The 10,579-nt window shown below is 34.3% G+C and overlaps 1 long non-coding RNA gene and 1 other non-coding gene across 2 annotated transcripts; both read left to right on the plus strand.

Moving 5' to 3' along the window:
- Window positions 1–869: 869 nt before the first annotated feature.
- On the plus strand, window positions 870–976 carry LOC141675659 (small nucleolar RNA R71). Its single transcript, XR_012556301.1, has one exon. It is a non-coding gene; the product is annotated as a small nucleolar RNA R71 (small nucleolar RNA).
- A 5,529-nt stretch (window positions 977–6,505) lies between these two features.
- On the plus strand, window positions 6,506–9,879 carry LOC141672005 (uncharacterized). The gene is made up of 3 exons (XR_012555322.1): window positions 6,506–7,363; window positions 9,348–9,577; window positions 9,671–9,879. It is a non-coding gene; the product is annotated as an uncharacterized LOC141672005 (long non-coding RNA).
- The last annotated feature ends 700 nt before the right edge of the window (window positions 9,880–10,579 follow it).

Below are 10,579 nucleotides of genomic sequence, written 5' to 3' on the forward strand. Positions count from 1 at the left end.
TAGTCTTCCTTGGTTCCCCCTCTTTCTCCTTTTGCTTTAATTCTTTATCTATAACTTCAACTTCTACATCTTTTGCTTTTTCAGCATCAGCAACTTTTCCAGACCTTAAGGTGACAACTTTGACTTGCTCTTTAGCTTCCTTCCTGCCTGGCACTTCAGTATCATTGGGAAGTATGCCCGGTTGATGATTGAGCAAGGCATTGGATATTTTTCCAATTTGATTTTCCAAGGTCTTGATAGAAACAACCTGACTTTTGCACAAGAGCTTTAACTCCTCGAAATCAGCACTAGAAGGTGGAGCAGCACCCCCTTGTTGAGAATATGTTTGCCTTTGAGAAAATTGCTGAGGTTGCTGGAATCCAGGTGGATTAAACTGTTTATTTGCAGCTTGCTGATATGGTTGTTGAACAGCATTCTGATTATTTCTCCAGCTGAAATTGGGATGATTTCTGTTATTAGGATGATAAGTAGCGGGCACAGGCTGTTGCGGTCTCTGAAAATTGTTCACATACTGAACAGATTCATTAACAAGAGAACACTGATCCGAAGCATGAAACCCTGCACAAAGCTCACAGACATTAGCTATTTGATTTACGCCATAGTTAGTTAAAGAATCGACCTTCATAGACAGCGCCTTGAGCTGCGCTGCAATAGCTGTAGCTGCATCGACTTCCAGAATACCAACTACTTTCCCAGGCATCATCCTTTGAGTTAGGTTTTGATACTCATTTGCAACCATAGTTTCAATGAGATTATAGGTCTCAATATAGCTTTTGGCCCACAAGGCGCCTCCAGAAGTTGCATCGAGCATGGGTCGAGATTGGACCCCCAAACCATTGTAGAAACCAATGATCACCATCCAGTCAGGCATACCATGATGTGGACACTTTCTCAACATCTCCTTGTAGCGCTCCCAAACTTCGCACATAGTTTCTCCTGGTTGCTGCGCAAACTGAGTAAGAGCACTCCTCATAGCCGTAGTTTTGGCCATTGGATAGAACTTCACCAGAAACTTTTGCGCAAGATCTTCCCAAGTAGTGATGGACCCAGCTGGTAAAGAATGTAACCAGTCCCTAGCTTTGTCCCTCAGAGAGAATGGGAAAAGCCTCAGCTTGATAGCCTCATCAGTGACACCATTATATTTGAAGGTACTACAGATCTCGACAAAATTCCTGATATGCATGTTGGGATCTTTAGTCGCAGCCCCTCCGAAAGAAACAGAATTCTGCACCATCTGAATAGTGCCCGACTTGATTTCAAAATTATTGGCCTCAATAGCCGGATGAATGATGCTTGACTGAATGTCATCAATTTTAGGTCGAGAAAAGTCCATAAGAACTGGATAAGCTTGAGCTAGACGATCACCCATTGTTTCAGGTTTTTTCTTTTCACTCTCTTTATCCGAATCTTCAAAAACTATCTTCTCCGGAGAGTCAAGAGATTTATCTGTTTCCTCAGCTTTATCCAGATTTCTCTTGCGAGTGCGAGAACGTGTTTGCATAAACGCTCGCTAGAGTACCTGAAACAAAACTGAAAGCAGTAAGTAACAAGTCTTAATCAATGAATCCTAATGACCACTGATTACAAGTACATAAACTAAACAAATTAACACCGAGTCCCCGGCAGCGGCGCCAAAAACTTGTTAGGCACAAAGCATGCGCTAAATAAATCATGCAAGTATACGCGTTCGCAAGTAATTAGAATGAGTTATAGTTCGTTCCCACAGATACTCTAATTAATTATATTTAATTAACACTTACTCACCAATGTATGATTATTCTTCAATGTCAAGACAATAACAATTAAGGTTGATTAACTAATATTAACTACGAGAATTAAACACTTGAATTAACAATATTAAACACACGTGAGATCCTAACTTCATTACTACTTCATTCAATAATTATTGTCATTAACCTTAGCATGTAATGGTGATGATATTAATCGAACAACATGAAACTGATAAACGCCAACTTTCGTTGTACGAATACCATTCTACCAAGCACCCGCAATTAAGATAGAAGTTGAATAGGCATCAATTATGTTGAGACCCTATATGTCTACAGAATTTGTCAACATAACGATTTAAGTACAAGTTATTCATGATGATTACACAGGGAAAGTAAAACGGTTAGAGTTACCCACTAATCATGCATACAATACATGAACCTATGCTAGCATGGCAAGTTCTAAATCTCAAGATTCACTATCGCTTCACAAGAGATTAACAGGCTATCTTACATGTCCGCGACGCACATAAGACGAATAAGCATAACCTATACTAGATATCATGCAATCACCACATACCAAGGTATTAAACAATTAACTAAAGAAATTCATAATAAATCCGCTAGAATCCCATGATCACAATTAGCCCATAATAGAACTCATCGTCACCATGGGTTCATATGAAAGCATGATAATAACACAACAATACAAAGATAATAAAAATACTTAATAAATAATGAAGTACGTCACAAGAGTATTAAGGTTCAAAGCATAAAGAAAACTAGCATCCACAGTTACAACGAATTAAAAGAATCACAAGATAAACGTATGCTTCCTCTTCTTCGTTGTCGCGTGCTAAAACGGTCTTCTCAATCTTCTTGCCTTCGCTCTTCCTTATCTTTTTCTCTTGATGAAGAAAACGTCTTCCCGTAAGGTTTATATAATAGCCCAAGAGAACCAGCGCCAACAGAAGCCCAATTGTAATCGAATTAATAAAATCCAGAATCTGAATTTTCACCCACAGGCGGCCGCCTGCATCCTCTACGCGGGCGCCTGCTACTAGCATGCGGGCGCTTGCAACCCTTCTGGAAGATATATTATTTTGCTTATGTTTTTGCTGATTTCTTCGCTCATCACCCCTAGACTGTTTCCAAGCACTTCCTTAAGCTTTATTCGATGAAAACCACCTATCTAAGCGAGTTATACCCTGAAATGCAAAAACACTAGAAAACGCGTCAAATACATAAAATACTTAAATCCAATACACTAATTCAAGCCGTATGAGACGCTCAAAGTTGTATAAAATGCCACTTATCAATTGCACAGATTTGTAGATCGTCAAAAGATGATTCGAATGATATATACGTGGTAAACAAATGATTACTGGAAGGGGATGATCGGAAAACGGGTTGAAGCGGCGGCGGAATTTTCAGATTGATATTCCGTTCGACTCGTTGATTTTTCGACTGTTTTGACTCTGCAGATCGATTCCTGGCAGAAAGAAGAATACACCCCGTTAAACTGGTTCATTTCTGGAAGGATGTGGTCATCGCCGGAAAAGCTTCTGGACGGCGGCCATGGCTTCTCCGGCGACCGGGGAAGACAACTGTAACAATTACAGTTTAGCCCCGAGTTTTTGCAAACTTTGCATTTTTTATATTTCATTTTTAAAATTTTGCAATTTGACCCCTGTTGTTTAAATTATTTTTAAAAATTATTTGTTTATTATTTTTAAAAATCAGAAAAATGTGTATTTATTTATTTTAAATTCAGAAAATTGTTTTAATGATTTGTTTATTTAAAAAAAATCTGATTTATTTTATTAATTAACTTTAATTAGTTTTTAATTATTTTAATTAATCGATTAATTTAATATTACTTGATTAATTATTTTAATTAGTTATTAATTGATTTTAATTGATTTAATAATTAGATTTAATTGTTTAATTTGATTTAAAAATTCCAAAAAATAGTTTTGAGCTTTAAGATATTATTTTAAATTATTTTTAAAGCTCGATAATTATTATTTAATTATTTTAAAGTTAGATTTGGGTATTTGAACCCTGTTATTTAATTATAAATTAATTCGGAGACCCGTTTTAATTCCGAAAAATGTTTAAAAATTCGTAATAAATACCTGGAAAATCATTTTGACCCCGAATCTTCTTTGAAAAATTATTTTGATCGAATATCGTGCGTGCTATGTGCTACGTGTTATCTGATTGATGTGTTATATGCCTATATGGTTATTGTTTGACTGTTTTAGTCATAACTTTCAATCCGTAAATCGGATTTGGGTAAAACGAAGGGTAGATAAAAGCTTATGACGTCTATGTGACGATTAGAATGATATGAGATTGAGTATTGATAGATACTTGTGATGCCTAGCAGAGTAAGCGAGGCATAGAAAAGAAGGTCAGTGATTAGTAAATAGAACTGAAGTTTAGAAAAAGAAAGCAAATGATCGATGAATAGAAGCAAGACATAGAAAAAGAAGGAAAATGATGGAAAAGTAAAATTGTTAGATGGGTACAAGTAAAGTTGGAAATCATCGGTGATAAGGCAAGTACTTCTGAACTTTCTTCAAGATATATTGCAAATATTTTCAAACTTTCTCATAACATGTTGCTAGTATTCAAAATAAATCACGTTTTAGAGTGCAAGCGCGTTAAGCTATTCAACCTTGAACCCTGATTCTTATTGATCTTGAGCCATAAACCTTATTCTTCATAAACCATTGATTGTTGAATTCCCAGATACGAGCCAGACACATACGATACTACTCCACAAATACATATCTGCCACATACTGATTTCTGATATTGAATTGCTTGACATACCAACCCTTATTCCTTGTTTAATAGAAGACCAATCCTTGGAACCCTTGAACCCTTGGTCTTGTACTTTCTGATTCTTTCCTCGATTGAAAGCAAATCTTTTGAATTCATTGTTACACCTTCATGGTATTGAATTCTTTTAGAATTTGATGGTTTTATAAATGTGGACCAGATTCGTGGTCGGACTAGATTTGTGGTCGTAATAGGCCAATGCGTGCCTTGGATCCAGTATATAGAGTAAAGCTGGGAGCCTTGCTCGGGGTTAGTGCGTGACTGATCAGCAGCCTAACCTTGGTTTTAAAAATTAAAAGTGAATATCCAATTCTAATCATTGCGTACTCAGAAACTTGATTCTTCTGAATCATTTCAATTGGTTATTGTTTAACCTCCGTTATTTCTATTATGACTTGTTGAGCTAGTTAGCTCACTCTTGCAAACGTTTTATATTTTCAACAGTTGAAAAGGAAATTGTTGGTAATGAGGATTCTCAGTCCAGTGTGTGAGCTAGGATTCCAAGTTAAGTTGGATCGAGCTAGCAAGAGCTTTATATTGTAGATGAGTTATGCAAGATTGTAAGAACAATATTATTATCAGTGGTAAGGTGAACTAGTTGGGATTTGGTACGATGTAATAAAAGATAAGGTTATGGCTTGTTTTCATACTTGAACCTGTTGCGATCCATGATTGTGAAAAGAAGGGTCAATGCATATAATATTTTATATACAGGTTTATATATTGTGTGTGTGTGTTGTGAGCCCCAAACTTCTGACCCGGATTTGGAGGGCATTACAAGTGTCCTATTTTAAATATAATAGAGTTGATAGACAATTAATTTTAGGTGTCCTATTTTAAATATAATATGAAGTGTCATAATATAAGTGTCCTATTTAAATATAATAGAATTGATAGGCGAGTAATTTTAGGTGTCTAATATTAAGTGTCCTATTTTAAAATATAATAGAACGACCAACAACCAACAACCAAACTTTTAATATTTCGTCTTTAATATAATAGTATAGATTATAGTATAGATAGATAGATAGAGGAATAGTGTGTATAGATTATAATTTTATTTGTTTTTACATAATTATATTGTGAATATAATATAATAATGAGAGCGTTTTATAATAAATAAAACTATAAATTTAAATTATAATAATGAGATTAATTTTTTAAGTTTTAACATGTATTTACATCTCTTCTCATATATTTTCACGTAACTAGTATAATATCTTAAATGTATTGTGTATTTTTTTCCCATCTCCAATGTCATATAAAGATTTCTATTAAATATGATAGAATTTTATTTGTTCAATTTATGTTTGCATATTCAATTTCGTTTATAGTTTTATGGTTAATTTATTTGGGTATGCATATAATTTACGATATGATATACATTACTAAAATTATGATGTTAATCAAATTTAAATATTAGTACTATAATTATAAGTTATGCATATTTTATTTTTATTTAAATTTTCAAAATGAGTGATAATAGATAGTATTGAATTTTTTTATTGGATCATTCAAATTATCCAAATCGACTCAGAACCCGACCCAAATCGCTATTCGACGGGTAGGGCTGGGTTACGAACTTATATTTTATGGGTTGAGCTAAAAAATTTCAAATTGATTTAATTGGGCCGGGTTATTAAATCGCCTCTAACTCGGTCAACCCGACCCATGTGCAACCCTATACCTGATCGTCAATAAACCAAATATGCTCTATTGTGCATGATAATATAATATATTTTTCATTTTTTAAATAACATATTGTATATTTTAAATTTAATATAAAAAATTGAATTTTTATTTGAACATTTTGAAAAATATGAGTTTTTGTCCGGGCTGAACCGATCTTTTATCCCGACCTATCTAAGGTTGTGGATCGGGGCGAGCCAAACCGGACTCTGCTTTTTTCCGGATCTGACCTTTTGAACTCTAGATGGTTCACGTGTAATTGGGCTGGTCGGCTGGGAATATGATCCATCAAACTTTTAAATCGGATTCCAAAGAGAGTTAAATTTGCGAGCACGAGGTCAAGATGATCATCATAGCAGTTAATTTGTTTTAAATCTCTATAGCTTAGGACAAGATGAGGTCAGAGAATGAGGATCAAATTAGCACGAGATATTGCGTGATTAAGCAAGTGAAGATCGTAAACTGTAACACAACTAATGATTGTCCTCGATTGAGCGTTCGTCCCGGATCGGATAGCTATTCTGGGATTAAGTATAACTTTTGGGCAGGTAGTAGAAGAATAAGAATAAGGGAGCCAAACACGTCCCTGAACCCGATTGATAACCGAATTAATACTAGTAGTAGTACTCGTAATTCGAAGAAGAAGAGAAGGAAGATATACAATATAAGGTCAAAGCCGCGAAGGAGGTTATTGGTAGCGGGATTTTTCCAGGCTCAGATCCGGATGATGAAATCGAAGCACCAGCGGAAGATGACTTATAATCGAAGCACCGGGACCTCAGTGCCTAATCGAATTAGTAGTTGTGGTAGTACTAGTAGTAGTTCTGTTTTGATCAAGCGAAAGGGGAAGATGACTTATAATCGAAGCACCGGGACCTCAGTGCCTAATCGAACTAGTAGTTGTGGTAGTACTAGTAGTAGTTCTGTTTTGATCAAGCGAAAGGGGAAGATAACCTTGATTGACAATGCTTCTCCAATTCTTAAAAAGCACAGGAAAATACCTGACAATCTCAATGGGAGGACGATTGACGACTTGCCTAAGGAATTGCTAGCAGAAATTCTTAAAAGGTTGCCTGTAAAATATATCTTGCGTTGTAGGTGCGTCCAAAAAGCATGGCATTCTTTCGTACAATCTCCTATATTTATCACCTACCATTTTAATTATCAGAAGGAGAATATCATTGGCGCCACCACTTCTAGTTATCATCACTATAAATATCTCTTTTTCCGGAATCAGTTGACCATACGTTTTGATGATGTACAGTGTCAAGAATACTACAAAATTGAGTTTCCTCCCGGTTTGCCCAAATATGCATGGTTTGGAGTATCTTATGGTTTAGTGTGTGTGTCTTCAACATTAAGTATAGATCAAGAGGATTATAATCGCAATATATATTTATGGAATCCTCTGATTCAGAAGTACAAAACGCTTCCTGAATCACCTCTTCCCTCACAACAGGACTGGGAGGAATGGGAGGCATTAGCTTTTGGCTTTGTGCCCCAAGTTAATGATTATGTTGTGGTACATATTATCAAACCTTATTTGCACCCCAACTCCCACTCGCTCATCATTGGTGTATATAGTCTAAACACTAATTCTTGGAAAAAATTAAGGCGAGATAATGTATTTATTTCTAGAACATTTTGCAATGATGACGATGTTGTTTTCGTCAATGGTGCTGCATATTGGGTAGGGGTTAATTCGGACAAGCATAGAATAATTATGTGCTTTGATACCAAGACTGATATTTTGAGTGAAATCTCATTACCTGACTGGCTGCCACCTAAAACCATTCCAGTTATCTACCCATTTGGTCAATATATTGCTTACTTTGTCTGGGAACATAGAGTACATCATTTTGACATGTGGGTATTGAAAGACCATCCCATACATGAGTTTATTTGGGAGAAGCAGATGTGTGTTAGTACAAGTGAAGATGTTCAGGAGGAGGTCTTGGGTGTAAGAAATAATGGTGAACCAATACTCGCAAAATCTAATAACTTCATTACATATAATCTTGATAGTCATGAAGCAAATGATTTCGTTGATTCGTGGGATCGTTGGACTCCTAAATCACCCTACCAGGAAGGCTATGCACCACGTTATATCATTAGTCCTTTTGTGGAGAGTTTGGTTCTGTTTGATATTGATTGAAATATTTAAACAGAAACACAAAATATATAGTCGGAAAACTTGTCACTCCTGATGCGGATTTGGCAAATGATTTATGATTTTTTATTTTTGTTTTTGTTTTTGTTTTTAATAAAATTCCATCATTGTACTTGCTGTTTTTGGTTGTTAGTATTGTTGTTGGTGACTAGGATTCTGGCAAAAGTTCACAATGGATCAGTAGGTTTTGTAATGCAATTTATATACAATTTTTTCTGTTCCTGTAACATAGTCAGGTTTGATTTTGTAGTATAAAACTCAACTTTTTAATTTTAAGCAAACTCCTCTTAGTATATGCTCTTAATATAATAATATTTTTTTGTGCTTTTGTATTCCTTTTTCCCCCTGATATTGTGTGATGAAAAACTATGATAAAAAACAGTAATATCTTTTTAATTTTTTTTATATAATGATTAAATATATGAATGTCCTTCTTAAGTATTTCGTTAATTCAAATACTTGCCGCGGTTAGTTAGACTTTACCTGATGTTAATAGAAAATGATTAAATAAAATATAGAGTCGGATTTCCTATAATATTTCAAACTTTGTTACAAAGTTAATTAAATTGTAATTTCTCCTGTTCTCTCAAAGAACAGGTCTGGTTAGACTAAAATTTGTGATTATGTTAAATAGTAAGCATATTCTGTAGGCTGCATCTTTTTAGGAGCAGGAATATTTAAGCTTTTGAGTTTGTGCCTGAAGTTATTAACTACTGTTAGTTGTACTGATTGTCAAAGTTTTCATGTTCTAATGGTAGATTGAATTGTTGATTTCTCGTATATGCATTTCATGTTGGATCTCTTGAAACAGTTCTTGTAAATGCATTTCATGTTGGATCTCTTGAAACAGTACACATTTCACAGCATGATTTTTGTGAATTAACTTTTCATTGCTTGTATGGATACTGCAAGTTTATGAGATGAGAATGTATAACCAAGTTTAGGGAACCAACAAATCTAAAGGATCATCCGATTTGACGACCTTACTCTATCAAGCTCCAGAAGCACTATTTTGGCCCATCAATTTCCAAATCACGGTATTATTTAGAGAAGAACCTTGATGCAAGGGAGAGGGAACTTGAACGGGAGGCCGAGCTTGAGGAAAAATCTCCAGAAGAGAAGCCAAATTCAAAATATTAAAGGTAAAATTACCTCCACTAGACATCTTTTTTCCAGCTTGATGTATATAAGTTTAACAGGACAATAGTTGACGGTTTTAAGTATAATATTCCCAGGCTGAGAGGGAGGCTAGAGAGAAGCAAAAAATGCAGGCATTATCAGGCAAAACAAAAGTCAAAGGAACTGAAGAACTGGAGATTGCCTAGGAGCAAAAGAACTGCTGATTGTCTGTAAAAAATTCTTGGTGGCCCTGCGCGAGCTACCCTCATATATCACACGTTTAGCAATATCTCAAATGAAATTCTAGAATAAAAGCTTGGATCAGTTATTATATACTCCCTCCGTCTCACATGATCTTTACATACTTTTGCCTATACTTACTATAAAATATAGTTCTATAATTTTTTTTAGAATTTTCTTTTTTTTATAAAAGTTTAAACATTATATTTTTATTTAAAAGAAAAAAATATTTAAAATTATTTAGGGAACCATATTTTACGGGAGCCTTAAAATACGTACCGATCCGCCGTCCCCCAATGTAAACAACCGACGGAGGGAGTATATGTTTGGCAAATCTTATAACTTATTGGCTTATAAGCCCACATCAACTTATTTTGTCGCCCAAACTTATAAGTTGAATTTATAACTTATAAGCCGATAAGTTAAATGTTAGTAACGGCATACTTCTTCTCAACTTATTTTTGATTTTGATTTTTTTTTAATTTTAGTTTTAAAATATTTTTTTAAATATTAATCTAACTTAAAATATAAGAATTAAGATAAATATATTTAAAAATTATTTATTTTAGTTCAATTAAATAAAACAATTCTGACTTATAAGTTAAATTATCCAAACACTTATATAACTTATAAGTATTTATTAACTTATTACTTATCAGTCACTTATTAAATTTAAGTTATAAATTATTTATTCTAAAATTTTCCAAACGGGTACTTCGTGTTGCATGGTTTTATTAAAATAGTTTGACCAGTTGGTTATACATTCAATAGTTTCATGTTCTGTA

The sequence above is a fragment of the Apium graveolens genome, chromosome 7, assembly GCF_009905375.1.
Source record: "Apium graveolens cultivar Ventura chromosome 7, ASM990537v1, whole genome shotgun sequence".
Lineage (NCBI taxonomy): Eukaryota > Viridiplantae > Streptophyta > Magnoliopsida > Apiales > Apiaceae > Apium > Apium graveolens.